At 38.2% G+C, this 18,674-nt stretch overlaps 1 pseudogene; it reads right to left on the bottom strand.

Moving 5' to 3' along the window:
- Positions 1–5,697: 5,697 nt before the first annotated feature.
- On the bottom strand, positions 5,698–11,840 carry LOC122140902 (annotated as a pseudogene).
- Positions 11,841–18,674: the final 6,834 nt, after the last annotated feature.

Raw genomic sequence — 18,674 nt, 5'->3', positions numbered from 1 at the left:
ACAGCTGCTGATCAGTATTAAACTGGTAATAGGCTACATCTGACAAGCAACTTTTAGACGCAGCTTCTATCTCTGAAGGATGAATTAATATGATTTAACTGGTTCTGCATTATTGTTTATATTACATAATTTAAGTTAACTTAACATTTAAGAATTGAAATTAAGGAGGACATACAATTTTAGGCCTAATGTAAAACTGTTTTCAAATGGGTGTAAGAAGAAACAGCGTGCCCCTAATGGAAGATGCAGGTATGAAGTTGATTCCTTAGAATAAACAATATTTCATGGGTAGGTGCAGAATTTATGCTTTATTATCATATTTCCTTTTTATCAGCAGAAAGTGGAGTGTTATTCCTCGCCACATGTATCCGATATTTAAGCCCAATTATTCATTTTCGAATCCCTGAACATAAAAACAAAAAATTAAGCCGAATTCTTGATTTTTTTATTTTGTTTGAACAAGCGAAAAAAAAAAAAAAAAAATGTGCCTTTTTATTTCCATTTTACTGCTACTATGGAGATCTTAAATTTCAAAGTACAGCTGTGCGATAAAGGTGTTCTATTCTATAAATTCAGTATAATGAAAGTATGTCAGGTAAAATACAATTACAAACTTTATTACACTTTGTCAACCATTGCCTTTTTAATTACATTGTTATCTTTAAAATGGTTATATTGCAAAGCAAAATATATTTTACATGCAGTAATGAACATGCATCTTCAAGAAACGTCTAAAAACACATCTCTTCCATGTTGATTTAACCCTCGAACTCTAGCACTCTCTGTTCTAATTATATTTTAGCTATTTTTCTTTTTTTATTTAAAAAAAAAATTATATTGACCCTCTACACTTGCACCTATCCATTCGTTTTCTAACTGTTTTTGTTTTTCCTAAAAGAAAGAAAAAACACAACACTAGCCTTCTGTATCCTTTTCAGTTCTATCTGCTAGTTCTTTTTGTGTGTGTAATTGTAGGATCTGTGTTTGTATATATATTGACATATGTGTATATTTCTATTGTACGTCTGGATCATTACAACGCATTTTTCATTAGATTTTTACACAATCGTTTATTCATAACAACCCCAACTCTTTACAAAAGTTTGAATCATTATCACATGATTTCTGTTGTTTCCTTTTACTCCTTTGTCAAAATTTTAACACCGAAACAGCATGATTGCAAACTAGGATATGAGGAATTAGACACTGTTAGACAATGAAAAGATAGCACATCGTGACTCTTTCATAAACCCAATCAACTGTCATATAGGGAAAGTTTCATGAGTAGGCCTTGTTGCAACCAACCCAACAGTCCTTCAGCCAAATAATATTAAAGATGATACTCAACAGTTTCTTTCTGCTTTGGGGGTAGCGAGGAAATTTGAAGTCCTGATGAAATAAACAATGTCCCCAAAAAAGAAAATATAAATCCCTGGATCAAGGCCCCCACAAAAAAACCAGTTATCCCTCCAGTTGTACGAAAAAGTACCCAGAGTAATGTCCAAAAACGTATATCCCAGACCATAAGATCGTGCCCATATAAAATGGTTTCAAAGTCGATATAACAATTTCTCAAATAGTTCCCAGAGATTCACTTTAGATAATTACACAGAGCTAGGTTTTAATCCCAAATGAGCAAACTCTCCCCGCCTCATTCTAGGGGACCTTTCCAGCTTGCCTGCCCGGTGCTAATTCCGCAGGTGAGTGTCCTGTGGTCTCATTGTACAACAGTTTTTATGACAAAATGAAATTCAGCCAGCCACTTGTGTCCCCATCACGATGGCCTTTCCACCTACAAAGGAATGCAATCATGGTCTTGATGGTTCCTGTTTGACTCGCTCTAAAAGATTTTGTTTGAGGTAGTAAGCTGGTGGTGAGCGTCCTTGTCCACAAATCTCCCGCCCATCTCTTACACATATCCCCTCCATCTGCTTGCTTAGAAACCTGGCCACCCCGGTCCTGACAGTATGAAATTTATAACTCCCCACCTTGTAAACACCTCTTCTTGCTGAATCTGTCCAGTATTCAATGTGTCTTTTGTTTTTCTGAGGCGAAAAAGCTCTAGCGCATTTAGGGAAATAATAAACAAGATATACATATTTTTTCCCTTTTGAATTTTTGGGAATGGGGGCCACCATAAAGTCCCACCCGAAACATGTACCCTGGCTCCTCCACCTCCGTAGACCTGGAGTAACCAGAGGGCTTTGTGTTGTGGGCTTGTATTTCTGGCAAGACTGTGCATTCTTTCACATACTTCCATTCATCTTTGTGCAGTTTCCGGCCACCCAGGCGACTTTCTATGGTTTTCAGAAGTGTAATGCATTCTTCCTAGATGTGCCCTTAGTGGATTTGTTATGGAAGTAATTGATGAAAGGAGTGGTTAGAGTCTTGGGCATACTAGCTGGTACTTTTGTACCCGCAGCAAAGGCGACACTACTGTATATAACACCCCCGTGCTGGACTTTCCCACCTAATGCGGTTTTGATGTCATCCGTGATTCCGAGCCCCCCCTTTAACTCACTCACCTCACATCCTCACTCCTCACTGCACCCTTCTGGACCTTGAAGGGTTGTGACGATCAGGTTGAACTACGTACAGGGGCATGATGTTGCAGAGCGTGTTTTGAGACTTCTCAAAGCCTCACTGGGTTTTCATTGGTCCGTGTCCATTTTCACCCCTTTTCTCTAACCCGCTCGGGCGTCGACGAACGTGAATACGCGTTTTGGTGTCATCTTGTCCTGATAACACCGAAAATAACTTAAAATACACTTTCAGTTTTGATCGTACAGATAAGAGCAATCATCACATCGAATCTGTAAAAGATTCACTTTTATTTGTTATACACAAATATAACATCAAACTTTGTGCTTTACAAAATAAGAAAACAAACAGGGTGCGCTGCTCCTGCAGCCTGGGTCGAATAATCTAAAAAAAAGCGCTAATCTTCATTTAGAAACACGTCCTTAAAATGAACGGTAATTCAGCAAATACTCAACAAAGAGACATGAGAGATATAATCTATAGAAAGCTTGACATGTCTACTTTTAAACGAAAGCAATTGCAAAATTCTGGGATAAAGTAATCCTATGAAACAATGCGATGTCTCGTCTTTCATGTCCTCCCTTCATATATCTATGCAACCATGCCCATGTGCTGAGCGTGCTATTGATATTATAATCATCCATGTGAAGCTCGCAGCATGTAACGCCCATACCATGGTAGCGACCAAAGCAAACACAGCAGCAAGACTGTTCTTCAAGGTTTTTTTATTTTTTTATTTTACTGTGTTTGCTTTGCGCTGAGAGGAATAAGACATAATTCACCCTAAGAAGACGCGCTGAGGATTCTACCCTCAGGATTTGAGTTTTGGATTACCTCAGAAAAAAAGAATGAAGCTGACTTTACCCCAGCAGAGATGATTAAACATGGTTATATTTTTTTTTTTTTTTTTTTTTTTTTTTTTTTATTAATCTACTTGTATTAGTTTTCACATAACGTGTACACATTTTACTAGTTAGACTTTTTTCCTAACTATAATAATCCTGACTAAATGTATAATCAAGTGAAACCTATGAAGTTTCATTGTCACATCCATCTAAATGTTCTACTGTACTACTAGTATCAGTGACCATCCACAATAATGTTAATAATGTAGTTTAATCATTGTAGTTTATTTGAGAGCACATAAACAATATTACTTTGGAAATGCTAGTTATGTGATGTTCTCTTTATATATGTCAACATGACACAATACCAGTCAATATCAGTTTGCTAAAGCAGTTATATTGTGAATATTTTTTACTATTTAAATAACTGCTGTTCTATTTGAATATATTTTACATTTTAATTTATTCCTGTGATCAAAGCTAACATTTTCAGCATAATTACTCAGTCTTACTCCAAGTGTAACAATATACACTATCCATTCAAGTCAGCTTGAGTCGTCAGTATATATAGAAAATAAAACTTTTTTAGGCAGACATACACATGATGATAAATACAATAATCATGTTAAAAATGATGCTGTTCTTTCAATTAATCACAAAAAAAACCTGAAAAAAATATTATCATTCTTTTTTTAACAGTAATATACAATAATAATATAATAATAATAATAATATAATAATAATAATAATAATAAGATATATTTTTTTTTGAGTAGCAAAATCAGAATATTAGAAATATCTAAAAGGAATCGTGTTGACTGGAGTAATGATGCTAAAAATTCAGCTTTGAAAGTCAGCTTTGATTTGTTCCTAATAAACTGTTTAACTGCCACTCGCCAGTGAATTCTCAAGTTATTTTGTGGGATAATTAAATATATTTCTAAAATAAACTATACAAACTAAAATATATACATTTATTTTGTCCTCACATTATCTCTTGTAACGTCTTCCCTCTCGGTCACACACCTGACTGAAAGGCTCATTATGCAGCTCATTATGCTGGCCTTTGTCTTCTCAGTGGTGTAAAATCACACTAATATCCATGGTCAATCATGCCTACATAGCATATGCACTTTAGAAACAAAAGTGTCCTTAGAAATTTTAAATCCAATCTATTGTTTTCTGTGGCAGTGAGTAAACAAGATGATTTCACACATCATTTTGAAGCAAAATTCCTAGGCTACTATATCCAGGTTTGAAAAGTCTTGTGAACAAATTGTTCTGTTATGTGTTTTATGACCTTATTTCAAGTGACTTTCAAATTTTTAGTTTTGTCTCTAAACCATGCATAAACGTTTCTTTTCCCTCAAAAACACAATCATGTACATACATGCTATTTACATATTTATTGTAGCCCAGTTTTGTACTGAACACACTATTTTCAGACTTTAGCCATGTGTAATGTTTAAGCAACTGAAAAAGGCAGAACAAAAAGGGCATTTCAAAAACTTCTCAGGCCCCAAACACCCTTGTAACCTCACAGTTGGTTAAGGTGACCCGGTCTCAGTCTGGTGTGCTGATCTCTAACTCACATTTAACAAAGGCCAGGATGAGGAGTTTTACCCAGACCCGAGATTAACCTTCTGCTGGAGCACATGAAGGATGACAACCAAGGTCATGTTCTCAGAGAATGTGATCTTTTCTCGTTTAGAGCACGTGTCAATGGGCAGCTGCATCTCTTGAAAATTCAGGAATGTTAAAATACATTGCAATAATTTATAATATAGCACTTTGTTACCGACTATAAGAAACCACTAATAAACTGTGAGCATCAATCGCTGAGTATTTATTTTTGAGTGCTTTTATCTTTTTTCCATTTACATTTATAATTTAAGCAGCAAGCTTTCTATCCAAGGCAACTTACTAATGAGAATATAAAAGCAATTCTCTCTATGAAGCAAAGAACATGAGAAGTGCTAGTAATCCTAGTAATAGTAGGGGTTGTCTTGAGAATAGTACAAATAGTTTTAATCACTGTATATAGTTTTTTTTTTTTTTTTTTTTTTTTGTGAATGAGAAAAGCAATTTGATGTCATTATCTCCAGCTCAGTAATGAAAGACACAAAATCTGACAAATTCTGGAAATATATATTTTTTTTCCTCCATTAAGGGCTTCATTATTTATCCTGCGATGATGTCATGGGGATCTTTCTAGTCCACTGGTCCTTTTCAAATGGACATTTGGGATTCTGGGAGAAAATTCAAGTTTAATGGGAGTTACTGTACTGTTGTTTAATAATGGTACAATTATCTAGTGGTGGGACGGAGAAAACTGTATATGGAAACTACCACCATCTGTCCTCTCTGGTCTCAAATCTCTCCGTCTCTTTCCATCAGTCTCCTCCTCCGCACATAGACCTTGCGCCTACGCAGACCCAGGGAACAGGCAGCTGCACACAAGACACTTATTGCCACTGTTGCTTTAGAGCTTCCAATGGCGTCATCAATCTCTAATCGCAGGTCTCTCGGATTTCTGGTCTCCTGAAAATCTGAGTCTTCCCAAGTCCAGTCCACAATCTATCATTGAAGTTAAAAGTTAAAATTCTTGTGATATTTCATAAGTATGTTCACTGGTATGGAATAAAAATGAGCAAACCGTCAAGGGACAGGAGGAAGAGTGACATCATCTCCTTTGATGAAGCTTCGACTCTTTAGACGATTATGGTGTGTGTAATGCTGGTACCTGTAACCCGGGCCCCCGTAGAATTTACTGCCATCTGTGTCAGTAACTAGACTGCCTACTTTTTCGTGGGTCATCCCAGGAAATACTCAACATTACCCATGGCTGCACAAGCAGAGAAGATACTATTTATAAAACACATTTTTAATTGACTTCAAACTCACATAATCTTTTACTAAGCATATGTGATTAGCATATAAGCATTAATGGCTCAAAAACGTGCCTCCCCAACTCCTTTGTGTCCTTACAGTCATTGAGGTCTGGTTGGATCTGTAGGATCATCCTAATTGTATTCATGCGATGTTTGGATGTCTGATTCTGGTCCATCAGCTCCATGTATGCCTGACGCCACGGACATGTGCCATTGAAGATTGTCCTCGTTGGGTCCAGAGTTCAAGTGGAGGTATCCTTGCCAGTTTATCTGGACTATTCATTCAGCCATTAATGTACAAATACCAATCTGAATGAGTAACCATCTGGGGATAGGAAGCGGGGCTGTAGGTTTTGGAACCGGCAGGGGTTGTTTGCGAGCAAGTCTGGTAAAATCACGAATGCGCCAAGTGTATTGAGGACACACTGGGTCTCTGAAAAGGTTGATGTCGTCCCAGAGACAGACCACCCTTTGATGTGGCTCTCTTAATCCTTTAACCCCTTCAAACACTGACTCTGAATTTATCAGAGAACATCTAGTGTAACATGATATAGTTTCCCAGGAGCCTTGAAGTCCACCTAGGTTGTACAAGTATAAGTTACCTTACAAAGACTAAAAATGATTTATCTATTGGTGTTTTAAAACTTAAGAATTATTACCACTGATCTTCTGAATTAGTCTCAGGGCTCCTTTGGGGTTTTTAACTGTGTATTCACTGGCACCCAGTATGTTTTAGCTGGTCATCAACGCCCCCGCTGTTGTAGTGATAGAACTGCGGCACTGGGAGCGTCTTTTGGGGTGAAGAGGCGGACTTTTCCAGGTAAGCAATTATCACCCTGGGGGTTTCCTGTGGCTGTGCTGAAATGCATGAAGAACCCAACCCCTGTGGAATTATCAACTTTATTAAGATAATCGGGGGGTGTATTAGTAAGTCTTCTGCTTTTCTCTTTGGACCTTAATTATGGAGTTTAAAGATCATTTTTGTATGTTTATAATCCTTGACAGAAAAGTCTAGAGACGGTCAAACAATATTTCCGTCTTCCTATCGGTGAAGACCAAAGTGCTACCATAATATCATAAAACAGTTATCAATACAGGATTATGGACTATGAATATTCACTGTTTACACAGAGGTGATATAACAATGAACAACAAAATTAAAACACTAGGACTCCATAGACAGCAAAGCATCTGACACGTTCCAGTCCCAGAAAGGTAGTAAGGACACTGTTAACATAGTCCATTGTGAACATCAGTTGTTGAACTTTAATTTTATGAAGTTACAAAAAATACTTTTTGTGCACAAACAAAACAAAAATATTGACTTTTTTTTTTTAACAATTTTCTACTCTTTTGTCGTGTCAGTCTTTCAACACGTTTAATAGAGTAGTACAATGCATAGGTGTGTGTGCTGCTGATGCAGTAGTCCGTTTAGACCCTTTTCACACACAGTAATAGACCATAAATTGCTGTAAATACCAGAACGACTTTAACCGGTAAATCCAAAAATGCACTGTTCAACATAGGCAACGATGTTCTTTTTTTTTTACCGGTATTGTGCCATTCACCATAGGTTTCAAATTACCAGAACCTTCTGTGACATTATTACCAGAAATGACCTCTAAACGCTGGCACCTCCTGTGTTTGTGTGTAATCATTGAGGTACTGTATATGCAGTCAGTGTTTTTGTTTGATTGTTTTCATTTTGTGTCCAACGTTCACATTCATGCAGCAATTTTGGTCCAGAAACATAGAATTAAATGACTTCAAACTGAACTACACGCATAGAGTAAATGCGTTCATTTGCGTCAGAATGTTATGATTGGCCCAGAGCGCATTGAATTTTGTATTTCAATGGTTTTTAGATTGGCCCAGTAGTACATGTCTTATTTCAGTGAGTTCTGAACTCATACATGCTTATAATAGTAGTCTTCATTCTGCGTTTCACACAGAGCATCAGTCCAGCAATTTACTGGCAATGTTACAACTTCAAACACAGGTATATTGCCGTGAATGAATTTACCGGTATTTTTAAAAAGGTTCTGTTTCACCACATGATCTCTTAACAGTAATTTACCAGTAATGTCTGTATGTGAGAAAGGGGCTTTTGTAAACATGTCTGATGATTGTGTGACAGAGAGGATGACTTGCAATTTTTTGCCCAGCCTTCCTTATTTGAACCAGAATATACAGGCAATAAACTAAAGAAAATGGACGTTCTACCTTCAGCACAGCGGCTCCTGCATCAGCAGCACCACACGTATGCATCATGATACTCTCGTGAAAGACAATCGAAGACTGACTGGGAGAGAAGAAATATTGATTTAGTCAGTATTTTTGTTTTTCTTTGCATACAAAAGTTTATTCTCATAGCTTCATAAAATTAAAGGTTGAACTACAGATGTCACATGGACTATTTTAACAATGTCCTTACTAACTTTATGGGCCTTGAATATGGTTATTCAGTTACATGTCTATACAGGGTCAGAAAAACTCCCCTTGGATTTCATTAAAAAAAATATTAATAATCTTAATTTGGGTTTCCAACGATGAAACGAAGGTCTTATGGGTTTTTTGGAACACATGACTAGGTGAGTAATTAATAGACAGGATTTTAAATTTTGCGTGAGCTATCCCTTTAAGAGAGTCCTTTGGCCTAACTGTAGTATGATATGGTAAGACTGGGCAATGGTACATTTTTCACAATCGAGGTCACAATAGTTCCAATAAATAAAAAAAACATCATCTAATCATACACATGAACACTATACTCTCAGTTAAAATTACCATGTTGCAAAACAATACAATAATAGGTCACCTCTGTGGTTTGTGAGGAGGGTGAGTTTCTAATACGGTGCTGAGAAAATGACCTATAGGTTATTTGACTTTCTCTGTACACTTATCTCACTGTATGTTTGTTTTCCTCTTCTGTAAGGTAAGGTCAAATGCAAATGCATTTTTTTTTTTCTTTTCATTTGCAGTTGTGTAAATTTTGCTAAAATAGTTTGCCTGTATGAAAAGAGTTTAATATTCCACACATCTGCAACACCTCGCGAGAACGTGACTCGAACCCTCTGTCCTGAATATGTCTACTCTACGTATAATGTCCTTTAAAAACAATATGTGAAAAAAGTAGTGTGTCTGAATTCACAGTAAAAGTTTGAAACTTTACTATCCCATGGGGCCACAGGAGAATATTTGTGAATGGATATAAAGTGACATTGGTAAGGGAGTGGATATAGTATCTCCAAATTTCATATTTCATACAGCGAAAATAAGAAAATCATTCTTAACAGTTTTCAGTAGGGTTTTTCCAATCAAACAGTGTGCGATTTTTGGATGCATACATCACAACCAAATTTATATTTTTGGTTATGTGGGGTTTTTTGGGCTAATGAGATTTCACAATAGGCAGGGCCACCCAGCACAAAGTTGCATAAATGGAAACATGATTGTGAAGTTCACATATCTCATTTGCACGAAGTTTTATTTCTAGTGATCATGTGGCTCAAAAATGGCAGTTTTCATTGTAAATAAATGCAAAACTAGGATGAATCCTGCTTTTGTGATTATGGGTGTTCATACCTTGACATTGACCCATGTTGGTGTAGTCTGTCTCTGGACCTGCGCCCTCTACCATTTGTACACGAGCCCACTTGGCATTTCCACCATCACCCTGAATCATACCACAGATATTCGGCTCCTCAAAGTGGCAAGAGTCCAGAAAAGTTGAAGCTGTAGCTGGAAGAATTATGAAAAATGTTTAGGTGAGTGAGAGAGACAAAGTATTGTTTGAGCAAGCAGTCTTTATCTTATCAGTCAGATTAATGTCAATATATTTATACAAAAATAATGGAGGATCATTCAGTCAAGTCTTCCACAGAGTGTGTTTAATTATAAACTTACTACAGTTGTATAGCCGGTTCAGCTTGAGCAGGTCACTGTCACTAAACTCCATGCGTTGACCAATCACATCCAAGAATTCTGGTATTTTGGTAACGATGGTTGGTTCACTGGCTTTGCTGAAGGATGTCTTGCTGTAGTGCATGACTGAACCATAATCATAGGGCACACCGAGAGAGCTTGACACCGTCTCATCATATGAATTAAAGTTGTGCTCTTTACCTAAGTGAAAAACAAAAGGCAAAACAGTTAATAAACAAACAGGTGTGTATTTGTAAGTCGCTTTGGATAAAAGCGTCTGCTAAATGACTAAATGTAAATGTAAATGTATTTAATATTAGAATTTATAGATTTAAGGAGTTTGGCAAGACAGAATGATGTTATTATTGATGCGTATATATGATATTTAAGAATTCAATAGTTACCCTCTTTAATCTGGTCCCACACGATGGTGACGTAGTCGTCTCTGTCAGATCTGGATTGCTCGTGCCAGAAACCCAGCGCATGCAGAAACTCATGCTCTACTGTTCCTAAACTGTCACAGTTTTGCACCAATGGAACAACTCTTGTTCCCCCCATCCGTCGATTCCCCACCTTTGAGTAACATCTGATTGAACATGAAAAAATTCTGACAGTCAATGCAAGAAAGGCCCAATGTTTGCACATGTCTGAAAAGGTCTAACATCTTGTTATAAGTCTAATTTAAAATAAATTAAAATTATTAACTTTTCAATAATAATAATAAAAAAATATATATATAAAAAAATGAGCATGGCAATATGTTAAAATAATGTTTTTTTTTTTTTTTTTAATTTTATTTATTTATTTATTTATTTATTTTTAAGTTTTCTTACCCACTGCCTTTAAATACGAAAATATAGTTTGGCTCTCCATCCCTGAGTTTGAAGTCAATACAGGTCTTGAGTCTGTATTGCTCAAATGCTTTCAGTATCACACCTTTAGCATTGATTTCTATTAAAGAGAGAGAGAGAGAGAGAGAGAGAGAGAGAGAGAGAGAGAGAGGACAGAGAGTGAGCAATTTGGTGCATATATTAAGCTAGAATTTGAATAACAGAACTGAACAACTAAACTGAATCAATTATTATATATTCACAGACCAAGGCTGCTATCGAGGACATAAGGCACAGTGGTCAGGGCCAAACGATACTCTTCACCAAGAATAGTGTTCCTGCCTTCTCCCTGTTAAATATAAACCAAACATGGATTTAGCTTATTTGCAACTCTGTAAAATGCAACTTTTGTTTTGTTTTATTTTGGTGTGCTTTATTTTGTTTTGTTTGAATACAATTGTATTATTTAGTTGTGATGTTTAGCACTTGAAAATTTACTGTATTTAACTGTATTTACACATTAGTTTGAGGTTACTGTTGACATTTTTCTGAAGGTTAAGCAATGTCCTAAAAATTATTTTTATTGATTATTTTTAAGCCCAGAGATTCAGGCCCTACTTTGTATCCTGTTTGTGGAAAGTGACATGAGAATTTGCTTAAAGAAAACACTGAACCTCCTTTAATCATAAATGTCTCCTTCCATCAGTTAAGGTCCTGCCGCTGTTTGAATGAGACAGCAGTTAATGCAAAACTGTTATAGAAATGATGCTACAGATTTAAGAAATGATAATGTTTCCACAAACCTTCATTTATACACCTTCATATATCCTGGTCCCTTTTTCCATTATCCACATCAATCTCTGGTATGCCTATCAAAAAAAAAAAAAAAAAAAAAAAAAAAAAAATCAAATTCAGAGCATAGTATATAAGATCATAACATCATATGAATACATTGTTATATTAAAATGATGTGATTATGACTCACCTGTGAGTGAAGATGTTGGCTTTTAAAGAAAACATTAGACATGTAAGTGTTAAAGGTGCACATTTACATCAACAAACTATTACAGTGCAAGCTTTGATATTGTATAACCTGTTATCATGAAATAACCACAAACTATTTCATCATAAAAGTCATTCAGTCTTGAACAAGGCCATTTTACTATAACAACAGCTGTGTTAGTTTTGCTATAATGAGCATTTGCTTTTGTTTAGCACAATATTAATCAACACATGATCACAAAATTGTTTCTATGACATCTGAATTCTATACTCACCAAACACAGGGCTGTGGCACATATGCACAGAATCAGCAATGTATGTGAGAACCCATGAGAACTTCACTCTGAGACACTCTCTTCAGAATATCTGTGCATATTAACCAATTTATAGAACAAAAGAGCCTAGTCCTGCAATGATAAAGAGGCTGTACCTGATAGTAATGATTTATTACACTAATGGTTAACAGGATATTATTAGACTTGATAAAAGTTATTATTGATAATGATTTGGCTTAAGACTTAGAATGATTTTTAAAGCAATAGTTCACCCAACATGAAAATTTGCTGAAGATTTACTCCACTCTCAAGCCATCCAAGTATATAGATGAAGTTTTATTTCTTCATGTTTACAGATTTGGAGAAATTTAGCATAAACCACTTGCTCACCATTGGATCCTCTGTAGTGATGTATTGCCGTCAGAATGAGAGACCAAACAGCGATAAAAACAAACAATTAATTTTTGTTTAGAACTGTTTTGGACTGCTTTCACTTACTGTAAAATACTGTACTCACATGTATTTTAACCAGAAGCAATGGTTTGTAGTTTGTTTTTTTTTATATTTTTTTTTTTTAAAAACACAGCTTTTCGACAAGAAGATTGTGATGTTTTATCAGCTATTAAGACTCTCATTCTGACGGCACCCATTCACTGCATAGTGAACCCACTGGTGAGCAAATTATGTAATGCTAAATTTCTTCAAATCTGTTCTGATAAAGAGAAAATCCATCTGCATCTTAGATGGCCTGAGGGTCAATTTTCAGTAAATGTTCATTTTTGGGTCAACCATTTCTTTATTTGCACATATTTTTCTTGCAGTCAGTGGTTGATGAAAAATAATATTTTTCACTGTATATCAATGTATTAAAACTAGTGCTGTCTAAATGAGCATGTTATCGCAAGTGATAAAAGGAGTTTAAAATATTTAATGCAATTAAAGCAGGGGCGGGACCTAGGGTTGGCCACCCGAACTCACAACTATGCTTCTGTCTCTTTTTTTTTTTTTCGTGACAAGAATTGTGTTTAACCACATCAAATGGGAGACTTTTCAAACTCACACTACACCTCAGAGAGAGTCAACGAGCATGGAAACAGTACAGGGTGATGAGGGAGCTTCAGTTAGAACAACAGTGAACTGCGGTCAGATGAGAGATGTTGTCAGGCCATATGCAGTAAAAACTAATCTTCCTGTCCTGTCATCATTATACATGTCTCTGAAATGCAGTAGTGACTTTCAATTATAATATTTGATGGAGCAAGCCAGTGTTTTGTTGCTCATCTAACACACCCAATTATTCAATTATTAAGTCGAGACTTTAAGACCTGAGGCATGCCAGAAAAGGTAAAGAGAAGTGAGAAAATAGGATGTGTGTCAGAGCCGCATCAAGTTCAGCAGTGGCAGTAATAGCAACCAAAAACCTTATAACGCAGCTGCTGTGGTGTCTGTTAATCATAAAACAAAAGAAAGAAAGAAGAAATCAATAATTTTGTAGCTATAAGTGTAATCGTATCTTTAAGTTAGATTTCAGAGGGGTATATTTAATTTCAAGATCAATGTTTGATAACTTTATTCAATTTTTGTATATGTCCTACTTGCTAAAGGGCACAGACAGCTAAATATTACATTTATTATAATGGGTTTATTTTATGTTTGTTGTTATTTTTAAAAGGTCTAATAAATGTTCAGACTGATAGCTCTCAACTATACTGTAATGTTGAATGACTAGTCAATGATTAAATACTAGGGGGAAAAACAAGAGATATCAGTAGTATGGTATCAGTGATACTTGCCTTCAGTCATAAAAATATGGACATTAAAAACTAATATTAAAAATCTACTGTATTTGGTTGTTTCTACATTAATTTAAAAATTAAATGTGAAATTATTGCAATATAAATATATTTAAAAATTTTAATGTTAGGTGGGATTATTGTGTGATTCATTTTCAGGGGAACAAAAAAAAAGTTTGAATTAGTTTTATGTTTTTTAATTGACTGACAGTGACAGCTCTAATATACAGTAATACACACAAACAGTAATATACCATGCCTGGTCCATGTGTTGCAAGAGTGAGAAAATGTTATCTATCTGTCAGGGTTTGTAAATGAAAGATTGGTATCAACAGGCTTAAAAAAGGTTAACCAGTCAGACCAGGAGAAAGGAGGAAAGGGGGGGGGGGGGTACAGCCATCCATGAGGTGATGGAGCAGGGTAGGGTCACCATTTAAACTGAGATACAGGTACGGCTTAACGCTCGCTGAAGTGTGTTAGCTGCTGCCAACCCAGTGTATGGAACGGGAAACGATTGATTTTTGGCTTGACTTTTTTTTATTATTATTATTAATCCTAGTGCATTGTTCATTCTTGTGTGAGTGGTGTAAGGTATAAGTGGAGAAATGTGGGCTTCCAGGATTCTTTGCTTTCCCAATTTCAATTTCCATGCTGTTCATAGTTCTGGATCAGATAGATCCAGACAGCAATCGGGAGATCTCGGAGCATGTGCTGCGTATGCATCACTACTGACCACAGGGAGAGCCGGAGGGCGCAGTGAGGCTGGACATCTGCGGGTCAAAGCACAACGCACTGTTAGTGTGTGGCCTGGTATTAACGTTTTGTTCTCGTCGCTTGGACATTTCTTGAATCATCTTGACATTTGGCAAAACGTAATGCATTCTCAAAACAACTCGACAAATAGCAAAACACCAGGGATTACCTCAAAAAGCCAGTCTCTGCTCAAATCCTTCGTTTATCTATCAAAAATAAATATCTGTGTCAATGAACATGTTCATGCCATCAGAATGACAAGTCCTTTTGTCACTGTGTCGTATAAGACCGTCAAAGTACTTAGTCTGTTGTCAATATAACAGTGTACGCTGGAGTGATTTGTCTGATGGAAACTAATGGCACATTTTGGATGACGTTACTGTATTGAACAGTTATGCATTTCTTATGTATGCATATACCCATTCAAAAGTACAAAGTCACCCCATACTGTAATGTAGGCTATTGATTGAAAGAGACTGGATAGAAATTCCTAGTTCACACTTTTACTATGGTTTTGCAAAAAAAAAAAAAAAAAAAAAAACCCTTTACAATGTCTTAGTGATATAGAAACACGGGAAAAAGCAAGATAATGGTCACAAAGATGAAAATAAAAAATAAGTCCACTGTCAGAATTTGTAACTCAGAAGCGACAATCCAGGAGTCATCAGAGGCCTCGTCTGCTGCACCCAGTATCTCATGCCCATTCCCGGAGCGTCGTGGGTGGATACGAAGCGTGCAAGAATCACCGCTGATGTCAGTGCGAGCGTCGTCCCGAGGCGACAGTGGCGTCAGAAAGCCCAGAGGTTGCATGTGGCGCTTCAGAAAGCCCATAGCAGCGGTGGCCACTCAGAAAGCACCATAGGCGACTGTGGCCACTCAGGATCCCGCCGAGGCGGCGGTGGCCACTCAGGATCCCGCCGAGGCGGCGGTGGCCGCTCAGGATCCCCCAGAGGCGGCGGTGGCCGCTCAGGATCCCGCCGAGGCGGCGGTGGCCGCTCAGGATCCCCCCAGAGGTGGCGGTGGCCGCTCAGGATCCCCCAATGCGGTCGGTTGCCCGTCAAGATCCCACCGAGGCAGCGGTGCCACTCCAGATCCCCCCAAGGCGTCGGTGTTCCACTCACGGCCCCCCAGAGGCGGCCGGTGGCCGCTCACGGCCCCCCAGAGGTGGCGGTGGCCGCTCACGGCTCCCCCGAGGCAGCGGTGGCCGCTCAGGATCCCCCCGAGGCGGCGGTGGCAGTTCCCCTGGTTGGACGCTCTGGAACATCTGGAATCCGTTCCTTGAGGAGGGGTCCTGTCATGAGTCTGGAACCCATGTTTCGCCCTCCACCACCAAAGTGGGCGCCATTTCCCATTCTCCTGACTCATTTACCTTTACTCCACACACCTGCTGACCCGCTTCAGAAAGCACCAGAGGCGGCGGTGGCGCCACTTCACGGGATCCCCCCGAGGCAGCGAGGTGGCGCGCTCACCTCCCCCGAGGCGGCGGTGGGCTGCTCGTAGTTCCCCCCCAAGTTGCTGGGCTCACTTCTGGCCCTTTCCCCAGGTCGATGGAGCCAGCTCATGATCATTTAAGAGCCGGTGGTCCGCTCAGGATCCCGCCTAAGGCGGTCGGTGGCCGCTCAGGATTCCCCCCAGAGGCGGCAGCGTTGGCCGCTACTCAAGATCCCCACCAATGCGGCTGTGGGCCGCCAGTATTCCACCGAGGCAGCGGTGCCATCAAGTCCCCCCTGAGGTCGGACGGTGTCACTCCGGACCGCACGACTCTGCGCGTGGGGGGGCAGGGGGTAATATCACGCGGGTTGGGGGGGGGGGGGGGTGGGGGGGCCCGCCACTGCTATTCATCGCCATGATTCGGGTGCGGGGCCGCTCCCGGACCCCCGTCGCAGCGGTGGCCCTCAGGATCCCCCCGAGGCGGCTGGGCATCAGGTCCCCTGGTTGTGACCGCTCTTGGACACATCTGGAATCCGTTCCTTAGAGGGGGGTCCTGTCATGAGTCCTGGATCCGCAGTGGTTTCTCCCTCTCACCACCAGAGGGCGCCATTTCCCATTCTCCTGGACTCATTTACCTTTACTCCACACACCTGCTTACCCGCTCAGAAAGCACCAGAGGCGGCGGTGGCCACTCAGGATCCCCCCGAGGCGGCGGTGGCCGCTCACGGCTCCCCCGAGGCGGCGGTGGCTGCTCGTGGTCCCCCCAAGGTGGCGGGGCTCACTTCTGGCCTTTCCAAGGCGATGGAGCCCGCTCATGATCATTTAGAGCCGGTGGGGCTTGTTTCTGGTTTTTGCAGGGTGGCGGGCAGCTACACAGAAGCCCACCACTTGCTTGAGTCGGCTAGTACTTTGGTCCTGCCCTGGGTCCCCATCCCGCTGACTCTGCCTCAGTCCCCAGGTCCCCCGCTGACACACAGACCTGGACCCCCGTCCCTCCCCCTGCTCCGCCCCTGCATGGCTGTTCCCCTGGTTGGAAGCTCTGGAAACATCTGGAATTTTTTCCGTTTTTTCCCTTAGGAGTAGGGGTCCTGTCATGAACTCCTGGAACCCGTGTTTCTCCCTCTCACCACCAGAGGCACCATTTTCCCATTCACCCGGACTCATTACCTTTACTTCTACACACCTGTCTTACCCACTCATACCCCATCACCGGTGCCCATTGTCACGGACTAGATATTCTCTCTCACTTACCACTCTGCCGTCTGAATTAATTGTTAATTGTGAAATCGCGAATTGTATTTTCGATTTGCTAGTATGTGTCTAGTTTTATGTGATGTTGATTAGCTGTCACCGAGTTTGAACCTATTTTGTTTTGCCTTGTTGGCTTTTTGTTTATTAAAAGAAAGGTGCTTTCCTGCACTTGGACCCAGACCCTGTTTTTTCCATGGCGCTCTCTACCGTGCCGTGACACACAAACACACACACATATACACACACACACACACACACACACACATTCCCAACACGACACACATATACACACCACAGGGAATACATATATATACAATAGGGGGGAATAAGAGAAGGGAATATATATATATATAATATATATACATATATATATACATATATATATAATAGTGGGAATATATATATATAATAGGGGAATATATATATATATATACATATGGGAATACATATATATATAAATAGGGGGGAATATATATATATATAGGGGAATATATATATATAATATATATGGAATATATACATATATATATATAGTAGGGAATATATATATATATATAGTGGGAATATATATATATACAATATACATATACATATATATATATATAGTAGGGGAATACATATATATATATATATAGTGGGAATATATATATATATATATATATAATAGTGGGAATATATATATATATATATATAGTGGGAATATATATATATACATATGGGAATATATATATATATATATACATATATATATATATAGTATATATATATATACATAGGGGGAATATATATATATATATATATATATATATACATAGGGAATATATATATATATATAGGGGAATATATATATATACATATATATATATATATATACATATATATATATATATATATATATATAGTGGGAATATATATATATATAATATAGGGATAAATATATATATATATACATATATACATACATATGGGAATATATATATATATATATGGGAATATATATACATATATATATATATATATATATATAAGGTGGAATATATATATATATATATATATATATAGGGGAATATATATATATACATATAGGGGAATATATATATATATATATATATATATATAGTGGGAATATACATATATA

This window comes from Cyprinus carpio, chromosome A4 (genome assembly GCF_018340385.1).
Source record: "Cyprinus carpio isolate SPL01 chromosome A4, ASM1834038v1, whole genome shotgun sequence".
In the NCBI taxonomy this organism is placed as follows: domain Eukaryota; kingdom Metazoa; phylum Chordata; class Actinopteri; order Cypriniformes; family Cyprinidae; genus Cyprinus; species Cyprinus carpio.
Note: the sequence above shows the minus strand (reverse complement) of the source record. Positions and strands in the feature narration are given on the sequence as shown.